Source organism: Phyllobates terribilis, unplaced genomic scaffold (assembly GCF_046119375.1).
Source record: "Phyllobates terribilis strain yellow unplaced genomic scaffold, ASM4611937v1 Scaffold_10__3_contigs__length_209671492, whole genome shotgun sequence".
Lineage (NCBI taxonomy): Eukaryota > Metazoa > Chordata > Amphibia > Anura > Dendrobatidae > Phyllobates > Phyllobates terribilis.
Genome location: NW_027362770.1, coordinates 179,076,070 through 179,092,086, shown reverse-complemented (window position 1 = coordinate 179,092,086; position 16,017 = coordinate 179,076,070).

The window sequence follows — 16,017 nt, the reverse complement described above, 5'->3', positions numbered from 1 at the left end:
GATGTAACTCAGGATCAGTAATGTAATGTATGTACACAGTGATTGCACCAGCAGAATAGTGAGTACAGCTCTGGAGTATAATACAGGATGTAACTCAGGATCAGTAATGTAATGTATGTACAGTGACTGCACCAGCAGAATAGTGAGTGCAGCTCTGGGGTATAATACAGGATGTAACTCAGGATCAGTAATGTAATGTATGTACACAGTGACTGCACCAGCAGAATAGTGAGTGCAGCTGTGGAGTATAATACAGGATGTAACTCAGGATCAGTAATGTAATGTATGTACACAGTGACTGCACCAGCAGAATAGTGAGTGCAGCTCTGGAGTATAATACAGGAGGTAACTCAGGATCAGTAATGTAATGTATGTACACAGTGACTGCACCAGCAGAATAGTGAGTGCAGCTCTGGAGTATAATACAGGATGTAACTCAGGATCAGTAATGTAATGTATGTACACAGTGACTGCACCAGCAGAATAGTGAGTGCAGCTCTGGGGTATAATACAGGATGTAACTCAGGATCAGTAATGTAATGTATGTACACAGTGACAGCACCAGCAGAATAGTGAGTGCAGCTCTGGAGTATAATACAGGATGTAACTCAGGATCAGTAATGTAATGTATGTACACAGTGACTGCACCAGCAGAATAGTGAGTGCAGCTCTGGAGTATAATACAGGATGTAACTCAGGATCAGTAATGTAATGTATGTACACAGTGACTGCACCAGCAGAATAGTGAGTGCAGCTCTGCGGTATAATACAGGATGTAACTCAGGATCAGTAATGTAATGTATGTACACAGTGACTGCACCAGCAGAATAGTGAGTGCAGCTCTGGAGTATAATACAGGATGTAACTCAGGATCAGTAATGTAATGTATGTACACAGTGACTGCACCAGCAGAATAGTGAGTGCAGCTCTGGGGTATAACACAGGATGTAACTCAGGATCAGTAATGTAATGTATGTACACAGTGATTGCACCAGCAGAATAGTGAGTACAGCTCTGGAGTATAATACAGGATGTAACTCAGGATCAGTAATGTAATGTATGTACAGTGACTGCACCAGCAGAATAGTGAGTGCAGCTCTGGGGTATAATACAGGATGTAACTCAGGATCAGTAATGTAATGTATGTACACAGTGACTGCACCAGCAGAATAGTGAGTGCAGCTGTGGAGTATAATACAGGATGTAACTCAGGATCAGTAATGTAATGTATGTACACAGTGACTGCACCAGCAGAATAGTGAGTGCAGCTCTGGAGTATAATACAGGAGGTAACTCAGGATCAGTAATGTAATGTATGTACACAGTGACTGCACCAGCAGAATAGTGAGTGCAGCTCTGGAGTATAATACAGGATGTAACTCAGGATCAGTAATGTAATGTATGTACACAGTGACTGCACCAGCAGAATAGTGAGTGCAGCTCTGGGGTATAATACAGGATGTAACTCAGGATCAGTAATGTAATGTATGTACACAGTGACTGCACCAGCAGAATAGTGAGTGCAGCTGTGGAGTATAATACAGGATGTAACTCAGGATCAGTAATGTAATGTATGTACACAGTGACTGCACCAGCAGAATAGTGAGTGCAGCTCTGGAGTATAATACAGGAGGTAACACAGGATCAGTAATGTAATGTATGTACACAGTGACTGCACCAGCAGAATAGTGAGTGCAGCTCTGGAGTATAATACAGGATGTAACTCAGGATCAGTAATGTAATGTATGTACACAGTGACTGCACCAGCAGAATAGTGAGTGCAGCTCTGGAGTATAATACAGGATGTAACTCAGGATCAGTAATGTAATGTATGTACACAGTGACTGCACCAGCAGAATAGTGAGTGCAGCTGTGGAGTATAATACAAGATGTAACTCAGGATCAGTAATGTAATGTATGTACACAGTGACTGCACCAGCAGAATAGTGAGTGCAGCTCTGGAGTATAATACAGGAGGTAACTCAGGATCAGTAATGTAATGTATGTACACAGTGACTGCACCAGCAGAATAGTGAGTGCAGCTCTGGAGTATAATACAGGATGTAACTCAGGATCAGTAATGTAATGTATGTACATAGTGACTGCACCAGCAGAATAGTGAGTGCAGCTCTGGAGTATAATACAGGATGTAACTCAGGATCAGTAATGTAATGTATGTACACAGTGACTGCACCAGCAGAATAGTGAGTGCAGCTCTGGAGTATAATACAGGATGTAACTCAGGATCAGTAATGTAATGTATGTACACAGTGACTGCACCAGCAGAATAGTGAGTGCAGCTCTGGAGTATAATACAGGATGTAACTCAGGATCAGTAATGTAATGTATGTACACAGTGACTGCACCAGCAGAATAGTGAGTGCAGCTCTGGGGTATAACACAGGATGTAACTCAGGATCAGTAATGTAATGTATGTACACAGTGATTGCACCAGCAGAATAGTGAGTGCAGCTGTGGAGTATAATACAGGATGTAACTCAGGATCAGTAATGTAATGTATGTACACAGTGACTGCACCAGCAGAATAGTGAGTGCAGCTGTGGAGTATAATACAGGATGTAACTCAGGATCAGTAATGTAATGTATGTACACAGTGACTGCACCAGCAGAATAGTGAGTGCAGCTCTGGAGTATAATACAGGAGGTAACTCAGGATCAGTAATGTAATGTATGTACACAGTGACTGCACCAGCAGAATAGTGAATGCAGCTCTGGAGTATAATACAGGATATAACTCAGGATCAGTAATGTAATGTATGTACACAGTGACTGCTCCCGCAGAATAGTGAGTGCAGCTCTGGAGTATAATACAGGATGTAACTCAGGATCAGTAATGTAATGTATGTACACAGTGACTGCACCAGCAGAATAGTGAGTGCAGCACTGGGGTATAATACAGGATGTAACTCAGGATCAGTAATGTAATGTATGTACACAGTGACTGCACCAGCAGAATAGTGAGTGCAGCTGTGGAGTATAATACAGGATGTAACTCAGGATCAGTAATGTAATGTATGTACACAGTGACTGCACCAGCAGAATAGTGAGTGCAGCTCTGGAGTATAATACAGGAGGTAACACAGGATCAGTAATGTAATGTATGTACACAGTGACTGCACCAGCAGAATAGTGAGTGCAGCTCTGGAGTATAATACAGGATGTAACTCAGGATCAGTAATGTAATGTATGTACACAGTGACTGCACCAGCAGAATAGTGAGTGCAGCTCTGGAGTATAATACAGGATGTAACTCAGGATCAGTAATGTAATGTATGTACACAGTGACTGCACCAGCAGAATAGTGAGTGCAGCTGTGGAGTATAATACAAGATGTAACTCAGGATCAGTAATGTAATGTATGTACACAGTGACTGCACCAGCAGAATAGTGAGTGCAGCTCTGGAGTATAATACAGGAGGTAACTCAGGATCAGTAATGTAATGTATGTACACAGTGACTGCACCAGCAGAATAGTGAGTGCAGCTCTGGAGTATAATACAGGATGTAACTCAGGATCAGTAATGTAATGTATGCACATAGTGACTGCACCAGCAGAATAGTGAGTGCAGCTCTAGAGTATAATACAGGATGTAACTCAGGATCAGTAATGTAATGTATGTACACAGTGACTGCACCAGCAGAATAGTGAGTGCAGCTCTGGAGTATAATACAGGATGTAACTCAGGATCAGTAATGTAATGTATGTACACAGTGACTGCACCAGCAGAATAGTGAGTGCAGCTCTGGAGTGTAATACAGGATGTAACTCAGGATCAGTAATGTAATGTATGTACACAGTGACTGCACCAGCAGAATAGTGAGTGCAGCTCTGGAGTGTAATACAGGATGTAATTCAGGATCAGTAATGTAATGTATGTACACAGTGACTGCACCAGCAGAATAGTGAGTGCAGCTCTGGAGTATAATACAGGAGGTAACTCAGGATCAGTAATGTAATGTATGTACACAGTGACTGCACCAGCAGAATAGTGAGTGGAGCTCTGGAGTATAATACAGGATGTAACTCAGGATCAGTAATGTAATCTATGTACACAGTGACTGCACCAGCAGAATAGTGAGTGCAGCTCTGGGGTATAATACAGGATGTAACTCAGGATCAGTATAGGATCAGTAATGTAATGTATGTACACAGTGACTGCACCAGCAGAATAGTGAGTGCAGCTCTGCAGTATAATACAGGATGTAACTCCGGATCAGTAATGTAATGTATGTACACAGTGACTGCACCAGCAGAATAGTGAGTGCAGCTCTGGGGTATAATACAGGATGTAACTCAGGATCAGTATAGGATCAGTAATGTAATGTATGTACACAGTGACTGCACCAGCAGAATAGCGAGTGCAGCTCTGGAGTATAATACAGGATGTAACTCCGGATCAGTAATGTAATGTATGTACACAGTGACTCCACCAGCAGAATAGTGAGAACAGCTCTGGAGTATAATACAGGATGTAACTCAGGATCAGTAATGTAATGTATGTACACAGTGACTGCACCAGCAGAATAGTGAGTGGAGCTCTGGAGTATAATACAGGATGTAACTCAGGATCAGTAATGTAATGTATATACACAGTGACTGCACCAGCAGAATAGTGAGTGCAGCTCTGGGGTATAATACAGGATCAGTAATGTAATGTATGTACACAGTGACTGCACCAGCAGAATAGTGAGTGCAGCTCTGGAGTATAATACAGGATGTAACTCAGGATCAGTAATGTAATGTATGTACACAGTGACTGCACCAGCAGAATAGTGAGTGCAGCTCTGGGGTATAATACAGGATCAGTAATGTAATGTATGTACACAGTGACTGCACCAGCAGAATAGTGAGTGCAGCTCTGGAGTATAATACAGGATGTAACTCAGGATCAGTAATGTAATGTATGTACACAGTGACTGCACCAGCAGAATAGTGAGTGCAGCTCTGGAGTATAATACAGGATGTAACTCAGGATCAGTAATGTAATGTATGTACACAGTGACTGCACCAGCAGAATAGTGAGTGCAGCTCTGGAGTATAATACAGGATGTAACTCAGGATCAGTAATGTAATGTATGTACACAGTGACTGCACCAGCAGAATAGTGAGTGCAGCTCTGCGGTATAATGCAGGATGTAACTCAGGATCAGTAATGTAATGTATGTACACAGTGACTGCACCAGCAGAATAGTGAGTGCAGCTCTGGAGTATAATACAGGATGTAACTCAGGATCAGTAATGTAATGTATGTACACAGTGACTGCACCAGCAGAATAGTGAGTGCAGCTCTGGGGTATAACACAGGATGTAACTCAGGATCAGTAATGTAATGTATGTACACAGTGATTGCACCAGCAGAATAGTGAGTACAGCTCTGGAGTATAATACAGGATGTAACTCAGGATCAGTAATGTAATGTATGTACAGTGACTGCACCAGCAGAATAGTGAGTGCAGCTCTGGGGTATAATACAGGATGTAACTCAGGATCAGTAATGTAATGTATGTACACAGTGACTGCACCAGCAGAATAGTGAGTGCAGCTGTGGAGTATAATACAGGATGTAACTCAGGATCAGTAATGTAATGTATGTACACAGTGACTGCACCAGCAGAATAGTGAGTGCAGCTCTGGAGTATAATACAGGAGGTAACTCAGGATCAGTAATGTAATGTATGTACACAGTGACTGCACCAGCAGAATAGTGAGTGCAGCTCTGGAGTATAATACAGGATGTAACTCAGGATCAGTAATGTAATGTATGTACACAGTGACTGCACCAGCAGAATAGTGAGTGCAGCTCTGGGGTATAATACAGGATGTAACTCAGGATCAGTAATGTAATGTATGTACACAGTGACAGCACCAGCAGAATAGTGAGTGCAGCTCTGGAGTATAATACAGGATGTAACTCAGGATCAGTAATGTAATCTATGTACACAGTGACTGCACCAGCAGAATAGTGAGTGCAGCTCTGGAGTATAATACAGGATGTAACTCAGGATCAGTAATGTAATGTATGTACACAGTGACTGCACCAGCAGAATAGTGAGTGCAGCTCTGCGGTATAATACAGGATGTAACTCAGGATCAGTAATGTAATGTATGTACACAGTGACTGCACCAGCAGAATAGTGAGTGCAGCTCTGGAGTATAATACAGGATGTAACTCAGGATCAGTAATGTAATGTATGTACACAGTGACTGCACCAGCAGAATAGTGAGTGCAGCTCTGGGGTATAACACAGGATGTAACTCAGGATCAGTAATGTAATGTATGTACACAGTGATTGCACCAGCAGAATAGTGAGTACAGCTCTGGAGTATAATACAGGATGTAACTCAGGATCAGTAATGTAATGTATGTACAGTGACTGCACCAGCAGAATAGTGAGTGCAGCTCTGGGGTATAATTCAGGATGTAACTCAGGATCAGTAATGTAATGTATGTACACAGTGACTGCACCAGCAGAATAGTGAGTGCAGCTGTGGAGTATAATACAGGATGTAACTCAGGATCAGTAATGTAATGTATGTACACAGTGACTGCACCAGCAGAATAGTGAGTGCAGCTGTGGAGTATAATACAGGAGGTAACTCAGGATCAGTAATGTAATGTATGTACACAGTGACTGCACCAGCAGAATAGTGAGTGCAGCTCTGGAGTATAATACAGGATGTAACTCAGGATCAGTAATGTAATGTATGTACACAGTGACTGCACCAGCAGAATAGTGAGTGCAGCTCTGGGGTATAATACAGGATGTAACTCAGGATCAGTAATGTAATGTATGTACACAGTGACTGCACCAGCAGAATAGTGAGTGCAGCTGTGGAGTATAATACAGGATGTAACTCAGGATCAGTAATGTAATGTATGTACACAGTGACTGCACCAGCAGAATAGTGAGTGCAGCTCTGGAGTATAATACAGGAGGTAACACAGGATCAGTAATGTAATGTATGTACACAGTGACTGCACCAGCAGAATAGTGAGTGCAGCTCTGGAGTATAATACAGGATGTAACTCAGGATCAGTAATGTAATGTATGTACACAGTGACTGCACCAGCAGAATAGTGAGTGCAGCTCTGGAGTATAATACAGGATGTAACTCAGGATCAGTAATGTAATGTATGTACACAGTGACTGCACCAGCAGAATAGTGAGTGCAGCTGTGGAGTATAATACAAGATGTAACTCAGGATCAGTAATGTAATGTATGTACACAGTGACTGCACCAGCAGAATAGTGAGTGCAGCTCTGGAGTATAATACAGGAGGTAACTCAGGATCAGTAATGTAATGTATGTACACAGTGACTGCACCAGCAGAATAGTGAGTGCAGCTCTGGAGTATAATACAGGATGTAACTCAGGATCAGTAATGTAATGTATGTACATAGTGACTGCACCAGCAGAATAGTGAGTGCAGCTCTGGAGTATAATACAGGATGTAACTCAGGATCAGTAATGTAATGTATGTACACAGTGACTGCACCAGCAGAATAGTGAGTGCAGCTCTGGAGTATAATACAGGATGTAACTCAGGATCAGTAATGTAATGTATGTACACAGTGACTGCACCAGCAGAATAGTGAGTGCAGCTCTGGAGTATAATACAGGATGTAACTCAGGATCAGTAATGTAATGTATGTACACAGTGACTGCACCAGCAGAATAGTGAGTGCAGCTCTGGGGTATAACACAGGATGTAACTCAGGATCAGTAATGTAATGTATGTACACAGTGATTGCACCAGCAGAATAGTGAGTGCAGCTGTGGAGTATAATACAGGATGTAACTCAGGATCAGTAATGTAATGTATGTACACAGTGACTGCACCAGCAGAATAGTGAGTGCAGCTGTGGAGTATAATACAGGATGTAACTCAGGATCAGTAATGTAATGTATGTACACAGTGACTGCACCAGCAGAATAGTGAGTGCAGCTCTGGAGTATAATACAGGAGGTAACTCAGGATCAGTAATGTAATGTATGTACACAGTGACTGCACCAGCAGAATAGTGAATGCAGCTCTGGAGTATAATACAGGATATAACTCAGGATCAGTAATGTAATGTATGTACACAGTGACTGCTCCCGCAGAATAGTGAGTGCAGCTCTGGAGTATAATACAGGATGTAACTCAGGATCAGTAATGTAATGTATGTACACAGTGACTGCACCAGCAGAATAGTGAGTGCAGCACTGGGGTATAATACAGGATGTAACTCAGGATCAGTAATGTAATGTATGTACACAGTGACTGCACCAGCAGAATAGTGAGTGCAGCTGTGGAGTATAATACAGGATGTAACTCAGGATCAGTAATGTAATGTATGTACACAGTGACTGCACCAGCAGAATAGTGAGTGCAGCTCTGGAGTATAATACAGGAGGTAACACAGGATCAGTAATGTAATGTATGTACACAGTGACTGCACCAGCAGAATAGTGAGTGCAGCTCTGGAGTATAATACAGGATGTAACTCAGGATCAGTAATGTAATGTATGTACACAGTGACTGCACCAGCAGAATAGTGAGTGCAGCTCTGGAGTATAATACAGGATGTAACTCAGGATCAGTAATGTAATGTATGTACACAGTGACTGCACCAGCAGAATAGTGAGTGCAGCTGTGGAGTATAATACAAGATGTAACTCAGGATCAGTAATGTAATGTATGTACACAGTGACTGCACCAGCAGAATAGTGAGTGCAGCTCTGGAGTATAATACAGGAGGTAACTCAGGATCAGTAATGTAATGTATGTACACAGTGACTGCACCAGCAGAATAGTGAGTGCAGCTCTGGAGTATAATACAGGATGTAACTCAGGATCAGTAATGTAATGTATGCACATAGTGACTGCACCAGCAGAATAGTGAGTGCAGCTCTAGAGTATAATACAGGATGTAACTCAGGATCAGTAATGTAATGTATGTACACAGTGACTGCACCAGCAGAATAGTGAGTGCAGCTCTGGAGTATAATACAGGATGTAACTCAGGATCAGTAATGTAATGTATGTACACAGTGACTGCACCAGCAGAATAGTGAGTGCAGCTCTGGAGTGTAATACAGGATGTAACTCAGGATCAGTAATGTAATGTATGTACACAGTGACTGCACCAGCAGAATAGTGAGTGCAGCTCTGGAGTGTAATACAGGATGTAATTCAGGATCAGTAATGTAATGTATGTACACAGTGACTGCACCAGCAGAATAGTGAGTGCAGCTCTGGAGTATAATACAGGAGGTAACTCAGGATCAGTAATGTAATGTATGTACACAGTGACTGCACCAGCAGAATAGTGAGTGGAGCTCTGGAGTATAATACAGGATGTAACTCAGGATCAGTAATGTAATCTTTGTACACAGTGACTGCACCAGCAGAATAGTGAGTGCAGCTCTGGGGTATAATACAGGATGTAACTCAGGATCAGTATAGGATCAGTAATGTAATGTATGTACACAGTGACTGCACCAGCAGAATAGTGAGTGCAGCTCTGCAGTATAATACAGGATGTAACTCCGGATCAGTAATGTAATGTATGTACACAGTGACTGCACCAGCAGAATAGTGAGTGCAGCTCTGGGGTATAATACAGGATGTAACTCAGGATCAGTATAGGATCAGTAATGTAATGTATGTACACAGTGACTGCACCAGCAGAATAGCGAGTGCAGCTCTGGAGTATAATACAGGATGTAACTCCGGATCAGTAATGTAATGTATGTACACAGTGACTCCACCAGCAGAATAGTGAGAACAGCTCTGGAGTATAATACAGGATGTAACTCAGGATCAGTAATGTAATGTATGTACACAGTGACTGCACCAGCAGAATAGTGAGTGGAGCTCTGGAGTATAATACAGGATGTAACTCAGGATCAGTAATGTAATGTATATACACAGTGACTGCACCAGCAGAATAGTGAGTGCAGCTCTGGGGTATAATACAGGATCAGTAATGTAATGTATGTACACAGTGACTGCACCAGCAGAATAGTGAGTGCAGCTCTGGAGTATAATACAGGATGTAACTCAGGATCAGTAATGTAATGTATGTACACAGTGACTGCACCAGCAGAATAGTGAGTGCAGCTCTGGGGTATAATACAGGATCAGTAATGTAATGTATGTACACAGTGACTGCACCAGCAGAATAGTGAGTGCAGCTCTGGAGTATAATACAGGATGTAACTCAGGATCAGTAATGTAATGTATGTACACAGTGACTGCACCAGCAGAATAGTGAGTGCAGCTCTGGGGTATAATACAGGAGGTAACTCAGGATCAGTAATGTAATGTATGTACACAGTGACTGCACCAGCAGAATAGTGAGTACAGCTCTGGAGTATAATACAGGATGTAACTCAGGATCAGTAATGTAATGTATGTACACAGTGACTGCACCAGCAGAATAGTGAGTGCAGCTCTGGAGTATAATACAGGATGTAACTCAGGATCAGTAATGTAATGTATGTACAGAGTGATTGCACCAGCAGAATAGTGAGTGCAGCTCTGGAGTATAATACAGGATGTAACTCAGGATCAGTAATGTAATGTATGTACACAGTGACTGCACCAGCAGAATAGTGAGTGCAGCTCTGGGGTATAATACAGGATCAGTAATGTAATGTATGTACACAGTGACTGCACCAGCAGAATAGTGAGTGCAGCTCTGGAGTATAATACAGGATGTAACTCAGGATCAGTAATGTAATGTATGTACACAGTGACTGCACCAGCAGAATAGTGAGTGCAGCTCTGGGGTATAATACAGGAGGTAACTCAGGATCAGTAATGTAATGTATGTACACAGTGACTGCACCAGCAGAATAGTGAGTACAGCTCTGGAGTATAATACAGGATGTAACTCAGGATCAGTAATGTAATGTATGTACACAGTGACTGCACCAGCAGAATAGTGAGTGCAGCTCTGGAGTATAATACAGGATGTAACTCAGGATCAGTAATGTAATGTATGTACAGAGTGATTGCACCAGCAGAATAGTGAGTGCAGCTCTGGAGTATAATACAGGATGTAACTCAGGATCAGTAATGTAATGTATGTACACAGTGACTGCACCAGCAGAATAGTGAGTGCAGCTCTGGGGTATAATACAGGATGTAACTCAGGATCAGTAATGTAATGTATGTACACAGTGACTGCACCAGCAGAATAGTGAGTGCAGCTGTGGAGTATAATACAGGATGTAACTCAGGATCAGTAATGTAATGTATGTACACAGTGGCTTCACCAGCAGAATAGTGAGTACAGCTGTGGAGTATAATACAGGAGGTGACTCAGGATCAGTAATGTAATGTATGTACACAGTGACTGCACCAGCAGAATAGTGAGTGCAGCTCTGGGGTATAATACAGGATGTAACTCAGGATCAGTAATGTAATGTATGTACACAGTGACTGCACCAGCAGAATAGTGAGTGCAGCTCTGGGGTATAATACAGGATGTAACTCAGGATCAGTAATGTAATGTATGTACACAGTGACTGCACCAGCAGAATAGTGAGTGCAGCTGTGGAGTATAATACAGGATGTAACTCAGGATCAGTAATGTAATGTATGTACACAGTGACTGCACCAGCAGAATAGTGAGTGCAGCTCTGGAGTAAAATACAGGAGGTAACTCAGGATCAGTAATGTAATGTATGTACACAGTGACTGCACCAGCAGAATAGTGAGTGCAGCTCTGGAGTATAATACAGGATGTAACTCAGGATCAGTAATGTAATGTATGTACACAGTGACTGCACCAGCAGAATAGTGAGTGCAGCTCTGGAGTATAATACAGGATGTAACTCAGGATCAGTAATGTAATGTATGTACACAGTGATTGCACCAGCAGAATAGTGAGTGCAGCTCTGGAGTATAATACAGGATGTAACTCAGGATCAGTAATGTCATGTATGTACACAGTGACTGCACCAGCAGAATAGTGAGTGCAGCTCTGGGGTATAATACAGGATGTAACTCAGGATCAGTAATGTAATGTATGTACACAGTGATTGCACCAGCAGAATAGTGAGTGCAGCTGTGGAGTATAATACAGGATGTAACTCAGGATCAGTAATGTAATGTATGTACACAGTGACTGCACCAGCAGAATAGTGAGTGCAGCTGTGGAGTATAATACAGGATGTAACTCAGGATCAGTAATGTAATGTATGTACACAGTGACTGCACCAGCAGAATAGTGAGTGCAGCTCTGGAGTATAATACAGGAGGTAACTCAGGATCAGTAATGTAATGTATGTACACAGTGACTGCACCAGCAGAATAGTGAGTGCAGCTCTGGAGTATAATACAGGATGTAACTCAGGATCAGTAATGTAATGTATGTACACAGTGACTGCACCAGCAGAATAGTGAGTGCAGCTCTGGGGTATAATACAGGATGTAACTCAGGATCAGTAATGTAATGTATGTACACAGTGACTGCACCAGCAGAATAGTGAGTTCAGCTGTGGAGTATAATACAGGATGTAACTCAGGATCAGTAATGTAATGTATGTACACAGTGACTGCACCAGCAGAATAGTGAGTGCAGCTCTGGAGTATAATACAGGAAGTAACACAGGATCAGTAATGTAATGTATGTACACAGTGACTGCACCAGCAGAATAGTGAGTGCAGCTCTGGAGTATAATACAGGATGTAACTCAGGATCAGTAATGTAATGTATGTACACAGAGACTGCACCAGCAGAATAGTGAGTGCAGCTGTGGAGTATAATACAAGATGTAACTCAGGATCAGTAATGTAATGTATGTACACAGTGACTGCACCAGCAGAATAGTGAGTGCAGCTCTGGAGTATAATACAGGATGTAACTCAGGATCAGTAATGTAATGTATGTACACAGTGACTGCACCAGCAGAATAGTGAGTGCAGCTGTGGAGTATAATACAAGATGTAACTCAGGATCAGTAATGTAATGTATGTACACAGTGACTGCACCAGCAGAATAGTGAGTGCAGCTCTGGAGTATAATACAGGAGGTAACTCAGGATCAGTAATGTAATGTATGTACACAGTGACTGCACCAGCAGAATAGTGAGTGCAGCTCTGGAGTATAATACAGGATGTAACTCAGGATCAGTAATGTAATGTATGTACACAGTGACTGCACCAGCAGAATAGTGAGTGCAGCTGTGGAGTATAATACAAGATGTAACTCAGGATCAGTAATGTAATGTATGTACACAGTGACTGCACCAGCAGAATAGTGAGTGCAGCTCTGGAGTATAATACAGGAGGTAACTCAGGATCAGTAATGTAATGTATGTACACAGTGACTGCACCAGCAGAATAGTGAGTGCAGCTCTGGAGTATAATACAGGATGTAACTCAGGATCAGTAATGTAATGTATGTACACAGTGACTGCACCAGCAGAATAGTGAGTGCAGGTCTGGAGTGTAATACAGGATGTAATTCAGGATCAGTAATGTAATGTATGTACACAGTGACTGCACCAGCAGAATAGTGAGTGCAGCTCTGGAGTATAATACAGGATGTAACTCTAGATCAGTAATGTAATGTATGTACATAGTGACTGCACCAGCAGAATAGTGAGTGCAGCTCTAGAGTATAATACAGGATGTAACTCAGGATCAGTAATGTAATGTATGTACACAGTGACTGCACCAGCAGAATAGTGAGTGCAGCTCTGGAGTATAATACAGGATGTAACTCAGGATCAGTAATGTAATGTATGTACACAGTGACTGCACCAGCAGAATAGTGAGTGCAGCTCTGGAGTATAATACAGGATGTAACTCAGGATCAGTAATGTAATCTATGTACACAGTGACTGCACCAGCAGAATAGTGAGTGCAGCTCTGGGGTATAATACAGGATGTAACTCAGGATCAGTATAGGATCAGTAATGTAATGTATGTACACAGTGACTGCACCAGCAGAATAGTGAGTGCAGCTCTGCAGTATAATACAGGATGTAACTCCGGATCAGTAATGTAATGTATGTACACAGTGACTGCACCAGCAGAATAGTGAGTGCAGCTCTGGGGTATAATACAGGATGTAACTCAGGATCAGTATAGGATCAGTAATGTAATGTATGTACACAGTGACTGAACCAGCAGAATAGTGAGTGCAGCTCTGCAGTATAATACAGGATGTAACTCAGGATCAGTAATGTAATGTATGTACACAGTGACTGCACCAGCAGAATAGCGAGTGCAGCTCTGGAGTATAATACAGGATGTAACTCCGGATCAGTAATGTAATGTATGTACACAGTGACTGCACCAGCAGAATAGTGAGTGGAGCTCTGGAGTATAATACAGGATGTAACTCAGGATCAGTAATGTAATGTATGTACACAGTGACTGCACCAGCAGAATAGTGAGTGCAGCTCTGGGGTATAATACAGGATCAGTAATGTAATGTATGTACACAGTGACTGCACCAGCAGAATAGTGAGTGCAGCTCTGGAGTATAATACAGGATGTAACTCAGGATCAGTAATGTAATGTATGTACACAGTGACTGCACCAGCAGAATAGTGAGTGCAGCTCTGGGGTATAATACAGGAGGTAACTCAGGATCAGTAATGTAATGTATGTACACAGTGACTGCACCAGCAGAATAGTGAGTACAGCTCTGGAGTATAATACAGGATGTAACTCAGGATCAGTAATGTAATGTATGTACACAGTGACTGCACCAGCAGAATAGTGAGTGCAGCTCTGGAGTATAATACAGGATGTAACTCAGGATCAGTAATGTAATGTATGTACAGAGTGATTGCACCAGCAGAATAGTGAGTGCAGCTCTGGAGTATAATACAGGATGTAACTCAGGATCAGTAATGTAATGTATGTACACAGTGACTGCACCAGCAGAATAGTGAGTGCAGCTCTGGGGTATAATACAGGATGTAACTCAGGATCAGTAATGTAATGTATGTACACAGTGACTGCACCAGCAGAATAGTGAGTGCAGCTGTGGAGTATAATACAGGATGTAACTCAGGATCAGTAATGTAATGTATGTACACAGTGACTGCACCAGCAGAATAGTGAGTGCAGCTGTGGAGTATAATACAGGAGGTAACTCAGGATCAGTAATGTAATGTATGTACACAGTGACTGCACCAGCAGAATAGTGAGTGCAGCTCTGGAGTATAATACAGGATGTAACTCAGGATCAGTAATGTAATGTATGTACACAGTGACTGCACCAGCAGAATAGTGAGTGCAGCTCTGGAGTATAATACAGGATGTAACTCAGGATCAGTAATGTAATGTATGTACACAGTGACTGCACCAGCAGAATAGTGAATGCAGCTCTGGAGTATAATACAGGATGTAACTCAGGATCAGTAATGTAATGTATGTACACAGTGACTGCACCAGCAGAATAGTGAGTGCAGCTCTGGAGTATAATACAGGATGTAACTCAGGATCAGTAATGTAATGTATGTACACAGTGATTGCACCAGCAGAATAGTGAGTGCAGCTCTGGAGTATAATACAGGATGTAACTCAGGATCAGTAATGTAATGTATGTACACAGTGACTGCACCAGCAGAATAGTGAGTGCAGCTCTGGGGTATAATACAGGATGTAACTCAGGATCAGTAATGTAATGTATGTACACAGTGACTGCACCAGCAGAATAGTGAGTGCAGCTCTGGAGTATAATACAGGAGGTAACTCAGGATCAGTAATGTAATGTATGTACACAGTGACTGCACCAGCAGAATAGTGAGTGCAGCTCTGGAGTATAATACAGGATGTAACTCAGGATCAGTAATGTAATGTATGTATACAGTAACTGCACCAGCAGAATAGTGAGTGCAGCTCTGGAGTATAATACAGGATGTAACTCAGGATCAGTAATGTAATGTATGTACACAGTGACTGCACCAGCAGAATAGTGAGTGCAGCTCTGGAGTAAAATACAGGATGTAACTCAGGATCAGTAATGTAATGTATGTAC